Source organism: Peromyscus californicus, unplaced genomic scaffold, assembly GCF_007827085.1.
Source record: "Peromyscus californicus insignis strain IS unplaced genomic scaffold, ASM782708v3 Scaffold_9__1_contigs__length_137607984, whole genome shotgun sequence".
Classification (NCBI taxonomy): Eukaryota; Metazoa; Chordata; class Mammalia; order Rodentia; family Cricetidae; genus Peromyscus; species Peromyscus californicus.
In genome coordinates this window covers 79,482,968-79,505,913 of record NW_026294617.1, presented here as the reverse complement: position 1 = coordinate 79,505,913, position 22,946 = coordinate 79,482,968, and the positions used below count along the sequence as shown (strand labels likewise).

At 47.9% G+C, this 22,946-nt stretch overlaps 1 long non-coding RNA gene across 1 annotated transcript; it reads right to left on the bottom strand.

Moving 5' to 3' along the window:
- Positions 1-1,168: 1,168 nt before the first annotated feature.
- On the bottom strand, positions 1,169-21,678 carry LOC128106407 (uncharacterized). Its single transcript, XR_008216698.1, has 3 exons — positions 21,574-21,678; positions 20,990-21,199; positions 1,169-4,311 (listed from the first exon to the last, which is right to left on the bottom strand). It is a non-coding gene; the product is annotated as an uncharacterized LOC128106407 (long non-coding RNA).
- Between the last annotated feature and the right edge of the window lie 1,268 nt (positions 21,679-22,946).

Here is a 22,946-nt window from a genome sequence, read left to right as displayed (position 1 = left end):
ATTGCTGTGAGCCAGAAGCAAAGATGTGTTCAGGTCACTTGGAGTGGAGCACCTGATAGACCAAACCAACTTACCTCAGCTGACAGGAAACAGATTGAGGAAGGGGCCTAAGACAACATACAGCCCCAAACAACACACCCTCTGTGGTCTATTTCTTCAACTAAGCCCCACCTCTGGAAGTTTCCATCGCCTCTCTAATAACAACATCACACTCCGGATCCATCCGTAGATTAGGTCACTGAAGAAGGCAGAGTTCTCATGACTGAGAGCGGGGGCTCTCAATGACTAGATCCAGATATAGACCTCATCTTCAACACATGTGCCTTTTAGAGGGTTGCTTATATCCAAACTGTTACAAAAAATCCACCAGCTGGGGGATGGAGGAAACAGTGGTGTGGTACTCCTTAGCATGACTTCCTCTTTGGCTGCACACTGAAATCACACAGAGAAATTTGGCAATGGGAACAGAAGCCAGGCATCAGAACCTATTAAAACTCCCAGGTGACTCCAGCCAGTGTGCAGTCAAGGTTGAGAGCCTTTGCCTTAGAGTAATGACTCTTAAAACCATATCTAATCTACCAGCATCAGCAACACCTGGGCACCTGCTAGAAAAGGTGCATTCTTAGCCATGCATGATAGTGAACACCTGCAATTGCAGAACTTAGGCAGCTGGGGCAGGAGGATTGCAATTTCGAAGCTATTGTGGGCTATGCAGGGAGTTCAAGATGCAGCCTGTGCTACATACTGAGATCTTGTCTTGGAAGGGAGGGAGGGAGGGAAACTCTGTTTTGAGCTCTCTGGGTGATTCCAGTGCTGGTGGAAGTCTGAGAACCAGTGCTCTGGAAGAGAGGAAACCGCAAACAGAAGGGGGCTGAATCCTGAGCAGCCACTGTACAGGAAGGAGTGCGGTGGGAGCGTGTGTGCAAGAGTCACCTGAGTAGAAATGCTCAGTGTGAGCTATTGTGTGAGTGAAGAGTCGGCATTGATTTCACCAAGCCATTGACTCAATAGATACAGCCTTTGTGTGGCTAAAGAGAGAATATAGACGACGAGACACTGGGGCTGCTTAAGCAGCGGTGTGGGAGAGCTTGCACCAGCAGCCGCTCATTTGTTTTATTTAGTTTTATGGATTTTGCAGGCCAGCAAGCTTCACCTTGGCAACACGAAATTGGCAAAGGTTGGAATAGTTGCGCCATGGAAATTGTCAAATACCACAGACTGGGCAAAATGGGCTTTCCCCGAGAGCCGCTCTAAAATGCCAACCAGTGCACCGGTGAACTAAGCGTCCGAAAGTGGGAAGGCAGTGTGGTGCAATGGCTCTTGGCTCTAACAAGCTCTCAAATAAATGCCATTACGTGAGACTCCCCAGCCCAGCACTCAGGCACCACTTGACAATAGCCTGTGTGTGCCAAGGCCCGGGATTCAGAGCCTGTGGGAGCTAAGGCACTCGAGGAAGCAGAGTGGATGAAATTTCAGAAGCATCTTCCGGGTAGAGAATGGTTTGAGGGGAGCTGTAGAGATGACTCAGCCGTTGAGAGTGCTAGTTGTTCTTGCAGAGGACTGAGGTTCAGTTCCCAGCATTCATATGATAGTTCACAACCATCTTCAGTTCCAGGAGATCTGATGTCTTCTTCTGACCTGCGAGGCACGTGGCATACACATCGTGTGCGTGCACGCACACGCACACGCGCGCGCGCGCGCACATACACGTGCACACACGCACACATATACACACACTCACAAACAAATAAACAAACGAATAAATAAATAAATAATGTCTTTTTAAAAATTTAAACTTTTTTTCTGGGCATGGTAGCACATGTCTTTAATACCAGCACTTGGAAAACAGACAAAGGCAAATCTTTCTGAGTTTGATTCCAGATTGGTCTACATAAATAATGTGTTTCAGCCATGTTGCATCCCCTGCCATACTCCCGATCAAATTCATGATCTCTCCTCCTACAATTGTCATTTTGCATATGTATGCATACGAAACTCGGGTGTATGTGTACATGGACAGCAGGCGGAACCCACTTACTGTTGCCTGTATTCACACGTCTTTAGGGCTGACGGCTTACGATGGAGCTCGTCACTGGAGAAGGCTGATTCTTCCTCTCTTAGCAGCCATTGGGAGCCCATAGCTTGTTGTGGAGGGGTGGGATCTTGTGAAATTTTCCCATTCCCATTCCCATGTCAACTGGACTTGGCATTTTTCAATCTTGCATATGCTATATGTGGCTATATTGTAAACGGAGAGGGTAAGAAATGATGGAAGAGAAAATAGCAACCCAGCTGTAAATAAACCAATATGCTTGCTAAAATGGATATGATTATGTGGTGATGTACTACCCAGAATTTTAACACATAGCATCTAAACTACCTTCAAGCATAATTAATTACCTGAGTTCTATTTAAATATTTCTCCCAAAAGAGGGAAAAGATCTGCTTGTCCTGTTTAAATCTATACTGCTGGGGCCTTTGTTAATTATTCATTAAGTGTTTTAGAAGGCAGTATCTTTTTATACCATGAAAGTAATTTCATTAAGAAATTGTCATAACAAAGTAAATGTGCATGAAATGAAAATGTATAATCATTTGTTTCATGTCATTATTGTGTATTAATTGTGTATACTATATTTCACATAATTGCCATTTCTTAAACCCAATATCTTTCATTTAAGAATTAGTTGCATTGATCATAACATACTCACTAAATAAAGCTTAATAAGCAATAAATAGTTTTTCTCTTACTACAGTTAAAGTTCTGTTTTCAATAGATACATCTTCCAGACCTAATACAACAACAACAACAACAAAACCCCCTAAAACTAACTAACCAACCAACCAACCAAACAAACAAAAACTCATTTAAAGAGGGCTCCTCAGTCTTGGCCTTGGTAACATTTTGGGGTGGGGAAATTCTTTGTTGAGGATTTTCCTGTTGGATCCCATGTTTAGAGACTCCTGGTCTCTACCTACTAGATGTCATCAGCCGTGTATGTGTGTGTGTGTGTGTGTGTGTGTGTGTGTGTGTGTGTGTGTGTGTGTATGTGTGAAAGAGGGGTGGGGGTTCTTACCAATACCTAAAGAGAAATTACTTAAGAGGAAGAGGGGAAGAATCGTTTGGCCTCAGTTTCAGAGGTTCTAGTCCTGGTACAGCTGGCTCCCTGCTTCTGGTTTGTGGCAAGGCAGTACTTTGGGATGGAAAGGCACAGAGAACCAAGCTGCTTCTTCACTCATGGCCACCGAGTCCCAGAGAGAGCAGCGCACCAGTGCTCTGCAGCCTCTTCCTCCTTCCCCTTTACTCCCCTGGGTCCCCAGACTAGGAGGTGGTGTGTGGTGATATTATGTTCCCCAATATATCATGCAGCCTAATAAATTTATCTAGGGTCAGAGAACAGAACAGCCACTAGACAGACATAGAGGTCAGAAAATGGTGGCACACACACCTTTAATCCTATCACTTGGGAGGCAGAGATCCATCTGGATCTCTGTGAGTTCAAAGCCACACTGGAAACAGCCAGGCATGGTGACTCACGCCTTTAATCCCAGGAAGTGAGCCTTTAATCCCAGGAAGTGATGGCAGAAAGCAGAAAGGTATATAAGGCGTGAAAACCAGGAATTAGGCTGGTTAAGCTTTTAGGCTGGTTAAGCATTTAGGCTTTTTAGCAGCAGTTCAGCTGAGATCCATTTGGATGAGGACTCAGAAGCTTCCAGTTTGAGGAAACAGGATCAGCTGAGGAATTGGTGAGGTGAGGAAGCTGTGGCTTGTTCTGCATCTCTGATCTTCCAGCATTCACCCCAGTACCTGGCCCTGGGTTTGTTTTTATTAATAAGAACTTTTAAGATTCATGCTACAGTGGTGATGCTCACATTCAGAGCAGTTCTCCCTACCCATGGGTAACATCCTCACAGACACCCAGACGTGTGACTTACCAATCTCCTACCTACATCTCAAAACAGTCAAGTTAAGACTGACCAACCCATAACCTTCTTATCCACACTGTAACCATGAACATTATCTTAGACATTACCAGAGGTATGCTAAAGAACAAAATTACTCTTAATTGAGAACCAGTGATTGAGACCAGTTTAGAAGATGGAGGTGGTGGTGCACATCTGTCATAGAAGATGGAGGTGGTGGTGCACATCTGTCACAGAAGGTGGAGGTGGTGGCACACATCTGTCATAGAAGATGGAGGTGGTGGTGCACATCTGTCATAGAAGATGGAGGTGGTGGTGCACATCTGTCAGAGAAGATGGAGGTGGTGGTGTACATCTGTCACAGAAGATGGAGGTGGTGGTGCACATCTGTAATAGAAGCACTCGAGTGACAGAGGTAGGGGGATCAGGAGTTCAAGGCCATCCTTGAAGGTTTGAGGCCAAACTGGGCTACATGAGATCCTGTCTCAAAATGGAAAAGAAATGGGTGGGGAGATTGAAGGGACAAGACCCTTATCGTTCTCATGAGAGAGAACTGAGCCCCAGCCATCTCAGCCCCTGAACAATTTAGGGGAGATGTTTGGCCTTGACCACTATCACTTAGAGGCCATCAGTGGCTGTTAGTGTCACACTCGTCTCTTTCGTTCTCAGGATCTCTGATCACTCCCACCCTTCCCAGCCACACAACACTCAGAACAAACATCATCAAGTTCAGCCCTTGGCTTGGGAGTGTCCAGCGTTTCTCCTCCATGCCTCCCTCAAGACAGTATGGGGCAGTGACTGAGAATACCGGCTCTGTGGACAGACTGGATCCTAGCTCTACTTCCATATAATAGCGTGACTTTGAGATGTTCAGCCTCCCTGGCCCCCAGTCCCTTGTTGGCCAGATGGAGAAAGCACTTTGCCCGCTTCAGAGCTCTACGAAGACAACACAGATAACAATCCACCACCACAGACTGTTTCTCACTACATAGCTCTTCTTACAGAGTACATTAGTGTCATAGGCTGGGGACACATAGGCACAGCCCCTGCTTCTCAGTGTGGTCGGGAAGAGAGAGCCATGATCATGTCTCAAGATGATATATGGTAAATCCATGAAAGGATGCTTCCAAAGGAAGAGCTGAACCATGCCCTGGGACTGGAAGGAAAAAGGTGGGTGCTGGGAAGGCCCCGCTGGCTGCCTGCCAAATGCACCTTGTCACTTAGTCCTGACCTGACCTAACCTGTGTTCCTCTGGATGTATGAAGTGATGGGGGAGGGCGCTTTGGAGGAATGTTGGAAAGCCAAATATTTCTCCAGTTCTTTTTCCTAATTTTTTTTCCTGTCATGCTGTGGTGGTTTGAAAGAAAATGGCCCCCAAAAGGAGTGGCATTATTAGGAGGTATGGCCTTATCGGAGGAAGTGTGTCACTGTGGAGGTGGACTTTGAGGTCTCATACATGCTCAAGCCATGCCCAGTGAGGCAGCCCACTTCCTGTTGCCTTCTGATCAAGATGTAGCCAGCACCATATCTGCCTGCATGACACCGTGCCCCATCACGATGATAACGGACTAAACCTCTGAAACTGTAAGCCACTCCAATTAAATGTTTTTCCTTTATAAGAGTTGCCCTCGTCCTGGTGTCTCTTCACAGCAACAGAAACCCTAACTAAGATACATGGCAAACTCCCATTCTGCTAACTTATAGTTAATCTTCCCTATCCCCCACAGGGAGAGGGGCTGAGCATGGCTAGGGATCAAATCCAGGCCCTCACACATGCTAGCCAAGCGCTCCACTACTATGCTCCACTCCCTATCCTCACAAGTAGCCCTTTTGATTTGATACTTATCTTTTTAAAAAGATGTATGCATATGTGTGTGTGCGCGCTTGTATGAGGTTATGCGCACCACATGCATGCAGGTACCCATGGAGGCCAGAGGAGGGGCATCAGATCTCCTGAAACTACAGGAACGGGCGGTTTGCTGTTCCTTTTTTTTTTTTTTTTTTTTTTAGATTTACTTATTTTCATTTTATATGTAGGGGTGTATTGCTTGAATGTATGCCTGTGCACCACATGTATGCAGTGCCCGCTGAGGCCGGAAGAGGACATGGGATCGTCTGGAACTGGAGTTATAGATGGTTGTGAACTGCCATGTGGGTTCTGGGAACCCAGCCGGATGCTCTGTAAGAGCAGTAAACACTCTTAACCACAAAGCCCTCTCTCTAGCTCTCTTAATGTTTAGTTTTTAATTTCAATGTATCTGTAACATAAATATTGTTCTGTGTTTATGTGTGCTTTTAAACTTTTTTTCATTAAAAAAAATCTTGACAGGACACAAAAACACAGGCGATAATACAACAGATGTGTCGGAGTCACTGTCTACACTGAATGGCTGCTGGCATCGTGTCCATCTTGTCCCATATATTCACATCTTTCTGTCACCGCTTCTTTCTGACGTCATGTTGTTTCACCTATAACACTTTTGTGGGCTTCATTCATTCACATAGTAGAGTGCTGGCCTAGCATGCCTGAGGCCCTGAGTTCAATCCCTAGTCCTGAAAGAAAAAGCAAAAATTACTTTCTTAGATCGTAATGTCACAGTCACATGACCATGCATACCTTTATTATCTTGAGTGCACCCAGCTACATCCCTGTTCTATTCCAGTCTACTTTCTCTCTGTATTTTTTTTTAAATGATGGATATCACCCACTAAACCAATTACATGATGCATTATTTGAAAATGAAACTTTAAGTCTCAGGTCTCTGTACAGGGGCCTTACTCAAGTAGAATAGAGAGCAGGAGTGGAGGGTAATAAGGGAAGGTTTTCTAGACAAGAATGCTGCAGAGGCCCACAGTGGGTCTGCGCCAATCAGATAGGTCCCTCTCTAGAGGGCCAGCACACAGGGAGCCCTTGATAAGCTTTCGTGGCCATGGCCGGACTGTGTTACCTCCCACAGCTCTCCTCCCAGGATGCCTTTCTGCAGCACTATTCCCGGAGTGAGGAGACTAGACCTCTCGCTTATCTCACCTCTGCCTGGACTGTGTGACCCTGAGGGCCCCCAGAGCCTGCTAATTAGAGATGGCTGGGAGGATTACCGGGCCTGCCTGGCTGGAGTGCCCAGCTTTCAATTCAATAGCCAGTGCCTCTCTGAGCCAGGGTTCACCTTGATAAGTCCCCAAGACAAAGCAAGGAGACAGATTGCTTTCAACAGAGCACTCAACCTTTGAATGCCGTTTTTGTTTAAACCCCAAGGCTGGGAACATTCCATGGGCTGGCAAGCTAGGTCTCCTCAAGGACAGCCTTTCCTCAGCATTCCTCATTGGAAACGTGTCCCATGGCTGGCCCTGATCCTGCCCTCTTGGCTTTGGGGGCACTTATACAATTCTTAGGAAGACCTAGAAATGCAAGCATATGGTGTCCTCAATTTCCAGCACAGATGGACTGCTTCACGTTTTTAGCTGGTGCTGATAGACTGCCTTTCACATATGAATACATGGATGCACATGCATATACGTGCATATACGTGCGCACACACCCCCTCCTGACTTATGACCACATTTGCGTTGCAGTGTTTTACCTTTGAAAATTAAATACAACATCTGGAGCCACAGAAAGGGGAAAGCATAGACAACAATCCGTTCATTCTTTGGGCTGGGTGAGCAGCCTGTGCGGCAGGGCACGGGCACCATGATACCCTGCACAGCCAAGCCCTCTTGTGTTTCTAGCTTTGGTTTGGAGGGTTTGGGTAGTGTGTGACTTATCCTTGAATTCACTTACCCAAGCCAGCCTAACTTGGTTCTGCGCACACAACAGCATCTGTTATGGACATACAATGATTAAAAGGTCAAGTGGGGGTCGGGGGGTGGGGGTTTGCAAGATGGCTCGGTGGGTAAAAGTGCTTGTGGTGCAAGCCTGATGTCCCGAGTTCAAACCCATGTGAAAGACCAGGTCTGGTGGTGCCCCTCTGTGATCCTAGACGTTCTAGAGTGAGATGGGATGCAGAGGCGGGAGAATTACCTGGAAGTCCACAGGCCTGCTAGCCTGGAGTACACAGCGTGGCAGAAACAGCACGAGAGACTCTGCTCCAAGGTAGAAGGAAACAACTGACTCCAGAAAGCTGGCCTCTGACTTCCACGTGCATCCCAGGGCACAAGTGTGAGCACGCACACACACACACACACACACACACACACACACACCCATTAGATAAATAAATAAACTTTAAAAAGAACAGAGCTCCCTTCTGTTCTGAAAAACAAACAAAAACAACAACAACAACAACAACAAAACACAAAATGGAGAAAATAAAAAGGTTAAGAAAAAGTTTGACTGGGGAAGGGCGGGTGGACCTAGAAAATATGTTCCCTAAAAGTTTCATTAGAGACCCTGGACAGGAAGATTCTGAAGGATGAAACTACAGCGTTCACAGAGGAGCACACTTCACAGAGGAGCACACCTCACAGAGGAGCACGTCTGCTGGGAGCACACTTCACAGAGGAGCACACTTCACAGAGGAGCACACTTCACAGAGGAGCACACTTCACAGAGGAGCACGGCTGCTGGGAGCACACTTCACAGAGGAGCACACTTCACAGAGGAGCACACTTCACAGAGGAGCACACTTCACAGAGGAGCACGGCTGCTGGGAGCACACTTCACAGAGGAGCACACTTCACAGAGGAGCACACTTCACAGAGGAGCACACTTCACAGAGGAGCACGCTTCACAGAGGAGCACGCTTCACAGAGGAGCACACGTCACAGAGGAGCACACGTCACAGAGGAGCACACTTCACAGAGGAGCACACGTCACAGAGGAGCACACGTCACAGAGGAGCACACGTCACAGAGGAGCACACTTCACAGAGGAGCACGGCTGCTGGGAGCACGCTGTTCCGATGGAACCAGCTCTGTCGCTTGTGCCCTGTGACCGGCAACAACCTTCTCTTCACTTCTGAGTCTTTCTTTCCCACTATGTAAAGTGGACAGAGCATTGTGAGAGCGGCCGGCTGTGAGGATTAAGTGAGATTCCAGGGCATTTGGCACCATGACTACAAACACAGCAAGGGCCTTCTAAGTGTGGCCGGGAGGTACTGCAGTGCCCTTTAAATCCAAGGCAAACACTGTTCCTCGGGACAGCAGAATAGATGTGCATCAGCTTCTCTCTCACTCTCTCTCTAAAGTCTGACCTAAGCAGGCCCTGAAGTCAGCTGTCTACAAGAAGCTAACTCAGAGCCCACCCCACCCCCCATCCATCCCCCCGACCTCGAGGCTTCGGGTTTCCTTGACCAGCAAGGCTGGTTTGCAGAGACACCACTGTCGGCATGTGCTGGGCCTCTCTTGCACTATCTGAACGGTGTCTACACCTGAGCATGGGTTTCCTGGGAAGCCGCTTAGGGGTGCAAAAATGCAGGCGACGGGCAGGGCAGAAAGCAGGCGCACCCAAGAGGCCCTGGTACGTCCCTAGTGTTTGCTGGCTGCCTTGCTGGGCTGGCTACTTTCTGCTCCCTGTTTACACAGTGCCTGCTTTCTGTTTCCTTACATTTATAGGAAGCTGGAAAAAAAATCTTCGTCAACTATGGTGCAACCTATGTATCATCCTAGGGAAGAAGGAACTGACGCCATGACCCAAGTCCCAGGTAAATACTCAGTTCCGTATGCCTATTTTCTCTTAATATTTACAACACATCTGTTGGTCCCACTTTACAAACGAGACCCACATGCAGGCTGTTGATGTCTAGTCACCAGGGGTGGAGAAGGTAGAGAAAATGATGTATTTTAACACCAGCTACTGGGTTAACCCATCTAAACAACAATCCTCTCAACAACCCTGAAGCATCATCTTTACCCTCAAAGGATTTGGAATCTCTCTGTGGAGGAGGGCCACACTGTCCTCTGCCTGGTTTCTCAGGATTGGCTGGGACTGTCTCATCAATGCTGCAACCCTAGCCAGGACTCCCTTGTAGACTCCTCTTTGCCTTGGGTGGAGAGGTCCCGGACTTTGCAGGTTGACTGCCATCCTGGGGTAGGTACAGTCGACACCATTTACCTGAACGTCTTCCTGATGCTTAGGACAAGAAGCCTGAGTTCTGTAGGGATTGGGTGCAGGTGGGAGATGAGAAGGCATACCTTCTGAATCTCCTCCCTGCCTCAATGGCGTTTTTCCTCCTCCGAGTCATGTACCCTGCCCGGGGACCCTCCCTGTCAAGCCTTGAGAATACCCTTTCATTCACTGACCACTGACTCATACCAAAACACTTCCACAGCGGGCTTCACACTGCACCACCCCATGCTTCTTGAGAAGTGCTGGGCTTATTCCCCACACTGGCCAGGAACATGCTGGCAGACAGCCCTCTCCAAGAAGTGCTTCTGTTGAAGAGAGAACCCCCCTCCCTCCATCAAGATCACATCTCCCTTCATGGACAATCCACATCTAACAGGGTACAAATGTCCAGCTCTTTGCCCACCTTTAAAGCTCCAAATGGAGCCGGGCGGTGGTGGCGCACGCCTTTAATCCCAGCACTCGGGAGGCAGAGCCAGGCGGATCTCTGTGAGTTCGAGGCCAGCCTGGACTACCAAGTGAGTTCCAGGAAAGGCGCAAAGCTACACAGAGAAACCCTGTCTCGAAAAAAAAAAAAAAAAAAAAAAAAAGCTCCAAATGGAGTCCTGGCTGAGATTGCTTCCCATTCTCCCTGCCTCCTCTCCAGGTTTCCTTTCCTTCCAGCTGTGTTGAGCCCAAGGGACAGTGCCTTCTCTGTCCATGCTTCTGGAACCCCAGTCCATGATATCTACCTCACAAATAGTCACTTACTGCTTTCTGGGTCCTTGTCTAATAATATGAGAAGGTCACAACTCAAAAGAAGCTAGTTTTTGACTGTGGCTTCTTTGGTGTCTTCTTGCAGCCCTGATTTTCTCAAGCTCTGCCATGCTGTGACTTCTGTTCTAGGATTGACAGTGTGATGACATCCGATGATGTCTGTGTTCTACTAACAGAACCTGTGAATGTGAGGATTACATAGTTACAGAGATTAAAATATTAAAGTTGATAATCAGATGCTCCTCAAATGGGAAGGTTATACTGGCTATAACAGCCTCAAGGTCGTTATGAGGATCCTTAGAGGGGAAGAGGGAGGCAGGAGAGAGTCAGAGAGAGACCTGACTATGGAGGGTCCAGGAGATGCAACCCTCTGCCTTGAAAGTGGAGAAAGAAATCCTACACAGAAAATACAGATGGCCTTTTGACACCGGCGAAGAATCCAGTCCTTCTCCATAAAGAAAAGCAAGCCTGCCAGAACTCCACTTTAGCTGTGAGACACATGGCAGACTTCCAGCCTACGACGCTGTAAATTGATGTGTTTGTGTTGTTTTAAGTCGTTAAATTTGTCATCATCTGTTATAGCCGTAATGGAAAACTCACAGACAGGCAACTAATAGCCAAAACCCCATGTGACTTCAAGCCTTTCTCCCCACCAAGATGGCCAGCATTCCACCATAGGAGACACCAAGGCATTGCCTGGAGAAGACTCCCTTCAAAATTCAAATACAGGTCACGATTCTGAGATGCACACTTCGTCATACTGAAAACGTCTTTAAAATCAAGCCCTAACAAACACTGCATTCTTAAAGTCTTAAGTGTTTTTACTTGATGGTCTATAAGGCATGTAGACTCTTGCAATCATGTACGTCTTAGACTTGAAGAAATATGGACTGTGACTTACAAGGATCAGAAGTAAATTAACTCATCAGCACCCTTGGAGACTGGAGCAGAGATTAGATAGCACACAGAATAGAAAACTTCAAAGGAGAACTTAATTAAAAGGGAAGGTGGTTGGACTGGAGAGATAGCTTAGAGGTGAAGAGCACTTGCTGCTCTTACAGAGGATCCTGACTCAGTTCCCAGCATCCACGTGGTGGCTCACAACTTTAACTCGAGTTCCAGATGATCTGACGCCCTCTTCTGGCCTCTGGGGGCACTGCATGCAACACATGGTGTACAGACACACAGTCAGGCAAAACACCCGTATACATAAACTAAAAATAAATAAATAAGCCACCACCTAATATTTTTAAAAGAGAGAAGAGACAGCAAGAGAGTCTTTCAGATAGGAGAGAGAGAGAGAGAGAGAGAGAGAGAGAGAGAGAGAGAGAGAGAGAGAGGAAAGAGAGAGAGAGAGAGATCTCAACGAGTATGAAAGTAGAGAGGGTCAGGACATGGGAGGTATGCTCTAGGGCCTTACAAAGTTTACATTCTGGCATAAAAATTAGATTAAGATCTTCATTGGTTTTCTAAAGTAAATGAGAATCCAAAAAGTTTCACAGAATATATCTTACAATGAAATTCTTCATCACAGAGTCAGTAGTTAATTAGGGAAACATAAAATACATAATTTCAAGCATAAACAGAACTTCACAGGATGGATGCACTCACCAGCTCTGTGTACCAGAGACAGATTAGATGGTGGCGAGGAAGAGACACAGAGAAACAACTAACCAACGGAGGGTCTGACTGTTCTTCCAGCCCATTTGGTCAAATGAATTAATAATTAGTTATAATTATTAATCGCTCATCTAACCAGAGTCTTTAAATTTTTAAAAGTGTGTGTGTGTGTGTGTGTGTGTGTGTGTGTGTGTGTGTGTGTACACATCTTTACAGGAGTTGATTCTCTCTTTGTGCCGTGTAGGGCCTGGGAATTGAACTCAGGTCAGCAGGCCTGGCAGCAAGCATCTCTACCCACTGAGCCATCTTATCAGCTCCACGCAGAGTCTTAACTAAAGGTAAACAAGCCAAAGGTACTTGACAGTCCTGGGATGACACTGAAGATCTAGAAGATTCCGGCACGATTTCACTAACTGGTCAGTAAGGCAGGAATTCTCCATTCAATCTTAGTCGAGAACAGGAAGACAAACCAACACTGTGGTCCAGGGGCTTGGGATGTCATCTTCCTTGTACAAACACTAGCTCTCACTCGGTGTCTAGCCAAGGCCCTCTTCCGGGGCCTCTTATCACAAATGTGGCCATGTGTTCCTCTGGAAAACATCTGCCCCTGCCGCACAGAGAATTCTGTGCAAAGGGACAGCAGAACTTTGAAAGTCACATCTTGAAAAGAAAACCAGTTTTCTGCTGAAAGATCCATTGCTCCTCTCTGCAGTTTACCAATATAGCTACTAAGGGTGGGGATGTTTTTATGTCAAGCAGAAAAACGCCAAGGTCTAATGAAGAAAGCTCACTTGGAGCTCAGTGGAAGAAAGTAGGAACTGAGGACTCTCTGGACTTCCTCCCCAGCCCTCCGGCACTTCCAGGGACAGAGGTAACCTGCTCTCAGGGTGCTGGGCAGCACTGCTGACATTTAGCAGTCTTGGAGCTGATCTGAGGAATGCTACATTGAGAAGCAGAGATGCAAATGTGACTGGTAAGTATAGTAGCCCTAAGCAAAGGAAGGGGATGACAAGGCTTAAAAAATGGCGGGGGGGGGGGGGGGCGGGGGGGGGCGGGGGGGCTGTAAAGAGGCACACTATCTTTACAATCACATTCGAGTCTCAAACTTGTCATGCTGAGCTCTGCTGAGCACAGCCCACCAAGTGAGGAAAATGCCCCAGCTATCATTGTTCCCTGGAACCCCAGAGAGGAAGCAGATTGTTACATTGTAACCACCCTTGCAGCAAAGGAACCGTGTGAAGAGACACTTGTGTCTCTCCCTTCAATTATCAGACTTCTGAAACAACAGGCCCAAAGAATGGGGTTCCCAGGAACCTAATGCTGGGGGTGGGGAGGAAAAGGCTGAAGCCCTGGTACCAGTCAGAGGAGGTACTTGCCTCCAGGAATGAATCGTACAGTCTAGCGACTCATCAGACCACGATCCAGGCCAGACCAGAGCTGACATAATGATGGTCAGGATGTCACTTTTTAAAAATTCTTTTAAAAAGTCCCTTCTCTTTGCTTTTCATCATTACCCATCTCTTCAATTAGTTTATTGGGGAGGAGTGGCAGAGCCCAGCTTGTGGGGGCTGGCAAAGCCTAACGTGTTTACCCTAAGGTCTCTGGTAACTATATTTTTTTTTTTTTTTGGTTTTTTTTTTTTTTTTCCGAGACAGGGTTTCTCTGTGTAGCTTTGCGCCTCTCCTGGAACTCACTAGGTAGCCCAGGCTGGCCTCGAACTCACAGAGATCCGCCTGGCTCTGCCTCCCGAGTGCTGGGATTAAAGGCGTGCGCCACCACCGCCTCAGCTACAGAGGATAAAGGTGCATGGGGATCACTGAGGACAGGAGACACATTCTGATGCTGATGTTCCTTCAGGGGAACAGAGAGAGTAGAGGAGCACGTAGGAAGGGGAGGAAGGTGCATCAGACTTGGATCTAGAAGTAAGAGCGCAAATTGATCAGTAAACAAAGAACAGGCATTCAGAGCAGGGAACACAAGAAAGGACGGAGGCAGGGAATTGCCTGGGTGTTTGCAGAAGGGTGAGTCACTTGAATGATCGTGTTGGGAAAGGACACAGATCTACTCGGCAGTGGGACGCTGTTCTGTAGGAGGAAGGAGACAGGACACCTGGAAAGCAGAGACGCCCTCCCTGCCAGGTGTCCCTTAGCTCCTCAGCCTGTCCCATCACCTCTTTAACGCAAGGTGACCATGAAGGCACTTCTCCATAGAGATCTTCAGCTCTGCATCTCAGGTGGGATCATCCAGCTTTTTGCACTTAGTGTGTTTTCAAGGTTCCTCCAGTGAGGTGGGTGATGAGATCGTGTTCCCTTGTAATGAGTGATGTCCCACTATGAATATAACATGTTTATTTACTAATTGTTTCATCGAGAATTGAACCTAGAACCTTACAAAAGCTAGGCATGCACTCTATCATTGAACTGAATCCTAACTCTTCTTCATTTTATCCCCCCAAGGGGTGTGGGGTTACAGGCACCTTGCCAGCGGCTACCCCCCTGGAGAAAAATGACTTGCCCTCTGCACAGCCATTGATTATCAATAGTTCCTAGGAGAGGGGCCACATGTGCCCCTCCATCCACGCTGGAGTGTTGGTGGGTTCCTGAAGGGACTCTAGTCAGCCCAAGCACGGCAAACATGGCTCTGGCAGGCCGTGCCTTTCTCCCATTCCCTCTGCCTTGCTAACAACCATTAGATTACCTTCCCAAAGCTAGCCACCGAGGTCCAGTCCCTTTATGACCACTTCCTCCTCCTGAGGCTGACTACCAAGGTCCAGCTATCAATGTATTAAATGTCCAGCAATCAAAAGCCCCCTTTGCCCCAGCACTCGGGAGGCAGAGCCAGGCGGATCTCTGTGAGTTCGAGGCCAGCCTGGACTACCAAGTGAGTTCCAGGAGAGGCGCAAAGCTACACAGAGAAACCCTGTCTCGAAAAACCAAAAAAAAAAAAAAAAAAAGCCCCCTTTGGTTCACCCAATTAACATGCCCAACTAAAATTAAATACACCCCCTTTTACCTTTACAAACTGCCATTTTCCTGTGGGCCACGTCTATCTCCTCTCTATCCAGAGGCTGTCCTTTGTCCCACTCTGGGACAAACAGCCCTTCCTCCCTCCCTTCCCCTTCTCCCAAATCCTCTGTCTCCTGTCTTTGTCTCTTATTCCTGCCCTCTGTCCCTCTGGGGCAAGTAAGTCTCCTTTGTGCTGAGAACTTGGTCTTGGGTGTCCTGGGCCGATCCTGTCCCCTTTCAGTCCCGTCTTGCGGGTCTTCTGTGGTCACCACTACTTCTGTGAGCTCATGAGTGAAATGACCGTGCATGTCCAGGGTCTTGTAGCACTCCTTCCTCTTCATCCTCTGGCTCTTACATTCTTGTTCCCTCCTCTTCCATAGTGTCCCCTGAGCATTGGTGGGTAAGTGATAGAAACGTCTCACTTAGGGCCGTGACTCGGCAGTCACTTATTGTCAGTACTTTGACCATTGAGTCTCTACACTGACCGATGCCCACTGCAAAATGAAGCTTCTCTGACCAATGTTGAGAGCAGAATTAATCCATGTGTCTAGACAGAGGCCAACCATATTTGCCCCTAGACTACAACCATACTCAAAGCTGGTCAGGCCTCTAGCGGTGAGATAGGAAGCATGGTCCGTGAGGAGCTGCACTATACCCCTAAAGAATGTAGTGAGTTTCCTAATGCATTCAAATGGAAATCTAGGGAATATGGGTGGAAACGAATTTGGGGGGAGTGGGATAATGCTGGAAAAAACAAAACTAGACCAGGAAGAGTTTATCAGTATGGCCTCATTGAGCAGAGATTCTAGTTTAATATTGTAGCTCATGAAACTAAAAGAAGGTGCCAAGGGGGCTGGAGAGATGACTCAGTGGTTAAGAACACTGGCTGCTTTTCCAGAGGACCCAGACTTAATTCCCAACACCACAGGGCAGGTCACAACCATCTGTAACTCCAGTCCCAGGGGATCCAACACCCTCTTCTCACTTCCACAGGCACCAGACATACGTGTGATGCAAACCTATATGCAAACAAAACATGTATGTAGTGTGTGTGTGTGTGTGTGTGTGTGTGTGTGTGTGTGTGTGTGTGTGTGTGGTGTTAAAAAGAAGGTGCCAAGAGTGTATTTGATTGTCTGGCTGTTATTTTTGACATACACATCAAAAGATGGCCTGCTGTTCATTTGGAGATGTCTAATACTCCTAGCTTAGTGTTGGTGACGAGATTCAAAGGCTCAGGGGAATTGGAATGCTCACGTAGATTTGCTGTTCAAAACCAAATCCTCAGTAAAGGTGCTGTGATAGCTTTCAGTGGAGTGGGTCAGTGAGTTTGGACAGCTCGGCAAAGGATACCTCCACAGCTCGGGACTATGTGGGGGACTGGTGTCACAGTATCTCACTATAAGTAGCCAGAGCCCCAAACCTGAAGGGGTCAGGCCACGCCCCACTGCAGATTTCTCTCTGAGACACAGAGTAAAGATCTATGACATGCTGTGATGTCACAGCCCATTTATAGTTCTACTGTCTATGCCTCTTGTGACACAGGCTGTCCCGCCACCCTGAAAGGATCTGGTCAGGTGTTTTCCTGCGCTCTCCTCAGTTTGTCCGCTGGCCATGCCCCCATCATCCCATCACCCCATCATCCCATCACCCCATCATCCCATCACCCCATCATCCCATCACCCCATCATCCCATCACCCCATCATCCCATCACCCCATCATCCCATCACCCCATCTCTTTGACTTGTAGCTGTCCGCTTAGGTAGGCTTTCAGTAGGTTTTGGAGGAAAACCTCTCTCTCTCTCTCCCTTCCCAGTTCCATCATGCTGTCGCTGATATAATGCACTGTCCCTTTATAATGATCTCTCATCCCAGGGCCAGATCGTGGCTCCCATGGTTGTGAGACCCTCTCTCCTAATAAAGCTCACTTCTGAAGGGTAATTTCATGTCAGCTCTTTCCTCAAACAAACCACTATCACTGTCCTATTTTTTACAGTATCAACCATTTCGCCACAGTTAGGAGTGATTTCCAGAGGAACTTGAGAGTTTGGGTGGCCAGGGACTTGACTGACATTGACCTGATCGTACCTCAGGCAGGGGTGTAGCCAAATACATGGAGTTTCTGTACTGGCCACAGACTCTCCAAAAATAGCTACAATCTCTAAGCACTACAAGATAATGCCTGGACAGCAGCTAAGTTCGACTAAGATGGCTACCACGGTCTTCTCTTTCTCTGTCTGGACTCCGTTCCCTAGTCAGCAGGCAGCTCCAGCTGAAGTTTTACCTTTGTTCTGTAAACGTCATTTGGAAATTAAACACAGCATAAGGAGATGTGTTGGGTCTGAAGTTGATAAGGGGTAGACTTGTGATGGCTGATATTATAAACTTGACAGATCTAGAATCGTCCGAAAGACAAGCCTCTAGACACCTGTGAGGGATAATCTGGTTTAGGTTAGCCTGTGGGCGTGACTGTGAGGGGTTTTCTTGATTAGGTTATTCTTAGTGGGAAGCCACAGCCTGAGTGTGGGCAGCATCTTCTGGAGGCAGCCCAGATAGAGGGAAACCTGAGGGAAAGCTTTGGCTTTTTGCCTGCTTGCCTTTGTATCTTGTTCACGAGTTCATCAACCCTGTTGTTGCCGTGGCCACCGTGCTGACATCAGGATCCAGCTTCTTTGGCCTTCCAATTTGGACAGAAGACCAGTGTGGCTCTTTAGAAATTCTCCAGCCATTAGCACCAACTTGGGACTGTTAAGACATCCAGTCTTATGGACTTGGCAGGTACTGGATTCTCGACTCCCCAGGGTGAAGACAGTCATCGCTGGGTTTCCCAGACGGTATTGTATGTCTGGACTCCATTCCCCAGTCGGCAAGCAGCCAATCCAACAAATCCCCCTTTAATATGTTAAAGCACACTGGTTCCCTTCCTCTAGAGAACGCTCTCTTACACACATGGCAGTTGTAGTCCCTGCTAGAGCAGTGGTTCTCAACCTTCCTAAGGCTGAGACCCTTTAATACAGTTCCTCATGCTGTGGTGACCCCTCCCCCCCACAACCATACAATTACTTTCGTTGCTACTTCATAACTGTAGTTTTGCTACTGTTGAATTGTGATGTAAACGTCTGTGTTTTCCCATGGCCTTAGGTGACCCCGGTGAAAGGGTTGTGACCCACAGGTTGAGAACCACGCTGCTAGATAATCATTGTTCCTTTCTTACAGAGATAGGGCAAGGATTGGATGAAATAACCATAATAAACAACTTAATGATGCCTGATCATTAGTAAATACTTAATAAATAATAATCATTGCTACCATTTTTGTGTTCCATATTATATATGTTTCTATGATACACATTTTTATTGATATGACCTGCTCTTTCCTCCTAATTTCTCACTTTCTCTCCTCTTTTTTCTTTCTTCCTTCCTTCCTTTCTTCCTTTCTTCCCTTTTCTCTTCTTCCTTCCTTCCTTCCTTCCTTTCTTTCTTTCTTTCTTTCTTTCTTTCTTTCTTTCTTTCTTTCCTTTCTTTCTTTCTGTCTTATGGAGTCTCATGTAGCTCAGGCTGGCCTCCAACTCCCTAAGCAACCAAGGATAACCTTGAACTCCTGATCATCCTGGCTCTACCTGCGTGCTGGGATCACAGGCAGGTATCTCCATACTCAGTTTTCGCAGTGCTGGAGAGTAATCAGGGCTTCCTGCATGCTAGGTGAGTGCTCTACCAATTGAACATCTCCTGTCCAATGAGGGTATTTCTCTAGTCAGGTCTATTTTCTTTAGCTAAATTCTTAAAAATGAAATTCCCAAATCACGGGGTATCTGCACTTTACTATCATAGTCTACTAAACATGGGTAGTATCATACACTATCCACATTGCCACATTACTTTTTCAAATAATTGTTAAGCATGGTAGGACCAGAAACGGGAGACCATCATCAGCCCTGGGAATCACTGTTGGACTTGGCAAGAATTGGGATTTTAGGAATGATCCTTCTATACACCCATCAAGATACCCATCAAGAGAAGGGGTGGGTAGTTCGAGGCCAGCCTGGTCTACAGAGCGAGTTCCAGGACAGTCAGGGCTACACTGAGAAACCCTGTCTCAAAAAACAAAAACACAAAAAGAGAAGGGGGTGAGGTGGGTTTTGCTGAATACAGGGCAGAGCCGAGAGAGAGACAGAGAGAGAGAGAGAGAGAGAGAGAGAGAGAGAGAGAGAGAGAGAGAGAGAGAGAGAGAGACAGACAGAGACTGAGACAGAGAGAACGCAAACCCCAGTCAGGAGAGGACCTCTGAGGTCAAGGAGGAGGCTAGAGATAAGGAAGCCAGCAACAGTGTCAGTGCAGGAAGGAGCAGGGCTGCCTGATGCATGCTGGCCCGCCAGGAATGCTGCAGGTGAGCCAGCGAATGACAAGGGATTGCTGAGTTCCAATTCGGTGATGGGAAGGGTAGGAATAGGGAGGACACTCAGTTCACACACACACACACACACACACACACACACACACACACACACACACACACACACACAAATTAGAAGAACCTGTTAGGGGAGTCAAGAACCTCGACACCTTGTAAGACAGCCTAGCCACCGGCACTCAATGTGCTCCGTTATCTAAGTGACTCTGTTGGGCATTCAGTGCAGGCTTGACCTAGTATTTCAAAAGTCTCAGGTGAGCAGACCCCTTTATGTCCTTATCCTGGTCCCTCAGATTCTCTCTTGCATTCTATCCACTAAAATGGACCTCTTCCCAATCTATAGACACACCAGGTAAGCTGCCACCCCCAAGGAGCAACAGGGTATCCCCTCTGCCTACAAGATCCTTCCCCCAGAAACCCTCTTGGCACATCACCCCCTGTCTCCTTCAAATCTTTACATAAGCATCATCTCCTAAGACTCTCCCAGGCCACCTGCTTAAACACGGGCCTTCCCTGACTCCCAGGGTTCAGTCCTCTTCCCCACCTCTGAGCTCTATCTTATGGTGACCCATAGAGGCTATCTAGTGAGACCTTATTCAGGGTCAGAGAATCTGAGCTTGCTTTACCCAGCAGGGCTGCATAATAGGATGATTTGACCAGGGGAGTGTTTACCAGGTGTTTGAAAGGGTCTATACTTGGCTGTACAGTGTGCTTTGATCTTTGGGGGAGGTCTTTTGCCTCTCCCCTTGGCATATTATAAAAAGCCCTTTGAATAAAGGCCTGGGAGGCTGGGTATTGACCCAAGGCCCTCCCAAAGCTATCCTGTGTCTCTGTCTTTCTTATTGTCTCTTTCTGTCTTTCTATCTATCATTTCCTCATTCCTCTCTCCTCCACCCAAGAACCCTGTGAAAGGTGGGAGCAGGTCGGAGCTGGACTCCAGCAGACTCCCACACTACCCTCTCATGTACTTTGTGCCCTTTCATTTAACACAGCTCACAGTTTTCAGTTCTCTCCATTTAGAAGTGAGAACCTGTCAAAAGAAGGAGAAAAAGGAAGAGGAGGAGGAAGGGGGAGGGAGGGAGGGAGGGAGGGAAGGTTACCTTACATATGGGAGGGATTTTTTTGGGGGGAGCCGGGAGGGATTTTTGTCTCTTCACTGGCTTATCAAGTGTTCTGAAGTGTCTCACACATAGAAGGGTCTCAGTTGATACGCACATGAATGGTGCTGGGTACTGATGCATGGTGGCACAGCTTACTGCTTCAGGGTTTACTCTAGGTCGACCCATGCTGAGCACTGCTTCAGGGTCCGTAGAAAGCCCTCAACAGCCGTCCGTCGTCGGTGGAAGAACGTTCTCCTGGATGTCCATCGATGAGGAAACTAAGATGCACAGGACCTATGGCCTTCGCCTACGCTACTTCTCTCACCTGTAATGTGGGAGTCTATTGTTACATCTCAGGCCATCTCATCCTGACGCCGCTTTGTCCCCATGCTGGGCAAGAGTAGGGGCTCTGGCTAGAATGTCCCTGGTCCAGTGTCCTAGGATGAGGGTGGTAGGCCAGGACAGCTGCTGTTTCCCAGCCTGAGTAAAGCCCCATTGGAATGACCCTGCTCCACAGCTGGCCACCACCCAGCAGCTAATGACTCAGCTTCCAGCCTGGGCTCCCTGGTAATCAGCGGAGTCCAGATCACCCTGGATCTGCCCCTCACACGTGTGCCGGGGAGGACAAGAGAAAGAGAAGACGAGAGGGGACAGCTAATGAGGTCAGGGAGAGGCAGGCAATTGAAACTCTAGACTCACCAGGAGCCAAGTGGGCCGGGAGGCTGGAGTTACTGGCTGTGCTCAGCGGGCACCCAGTGGGCAGAAATCCCACTGCCTGGTTCTCCTGGAGCGGAGGGGTTGAAGGGCAAACTGTATCTCTGTAGTTGTATTGTGATGGCAAAGGAGGAAACGGGAGCAGCTGATCCAGCCTGGGCCGGGAGTGCCCACGTGTGCACAAACCCGCCTTTGTGTTCTGGGCCCAGACAACAGGCCGCATTCTTCCCCCACCTCAGTGACGTCCTTCATGGACATGTCCTCAACGCGCATTGTCAGAAGATCAAGCAGCTATGGATCAGATGATATGGCATTCCCTCTAGTACCCACTGCTGGGGCTGTGCCTTTTTGTCACTAAGGACGGAGTGGCGAGCTGGTCCCAGCCCTGCCCGTGAGCTCAACAGGGGTCTCTGATAGCTACAAGGGTCAGAATTTCAGAACCCAGGAGCTTGAGGGGCCCTGAGAGCCAGCCCACACTTCAGTGAGGTGATAATGAGGGACAGAGCCGTCACCAGCATCCCCTCCCCAGCAGTGGTGAACTTTCTACTAGGTAGCCTCATTGAGAAGACGATGTGCACATAAAGATCTGAATGGGACGAGAGTGGGTCGGCTGGATGTCTGGGGCACAGAATTTCTAGGCAGAGGGAGCTCCCAGTGTGTCTGCAGAACAGGAGGAAACCTACTGTACAGGCTCTGACAGCCTCACCAAAGACCTTAGACTACGCCCCAGAGGAGCCAGAGGAAGACAGGAGCTCCTTGGAAGGGATACTTGTCACCAGACTGACCCTCAACCCCGACCGATGGCTTCCAAAGCAAATGGTTTTATGTGCCAAAGCCAAGGGCAACAGATGAAGCACCCCAGGGTGTTGCCTGCTGTCCTGCTTAGACACACTGCAGGACCACCGATGCCTCAGCTACTTTGGGAAGTGCTTCTCTAAATGTAACCAAAACATCCTTTGAATAGTACAGTGGCCACCTCCCCTGGCCTCTGAGGCTTATCCCCTCCTTGGAAAACTCACTTATCCTTCCAAGGATGACAAGTTCACACCATAAGAGCTTGGAAGAGAGGTTATCTTCTCTAACTTCATGGTCTCACCATAAGATGGGGCTTACAGGCCACCGAGAGGGCTCAGCAGGTGAAGAACTCGCTGCCAAGCCTGACGAAGTGAGTTGAGCTCAGGATAAGATGGCGTTCATGGCCCCTGCCCTCATCCCCTCACAGGCTCCTGTGCAGATCGAAGAATGTAAGTGAAACACAACAATAACAATGACAGTGACAGCTGTTCCTGCTGTTACAACTGCTGTGTTTGTTACAGCTCAGCTATATAAACTACCAAGGAGGTACGTGCCTTATTAAA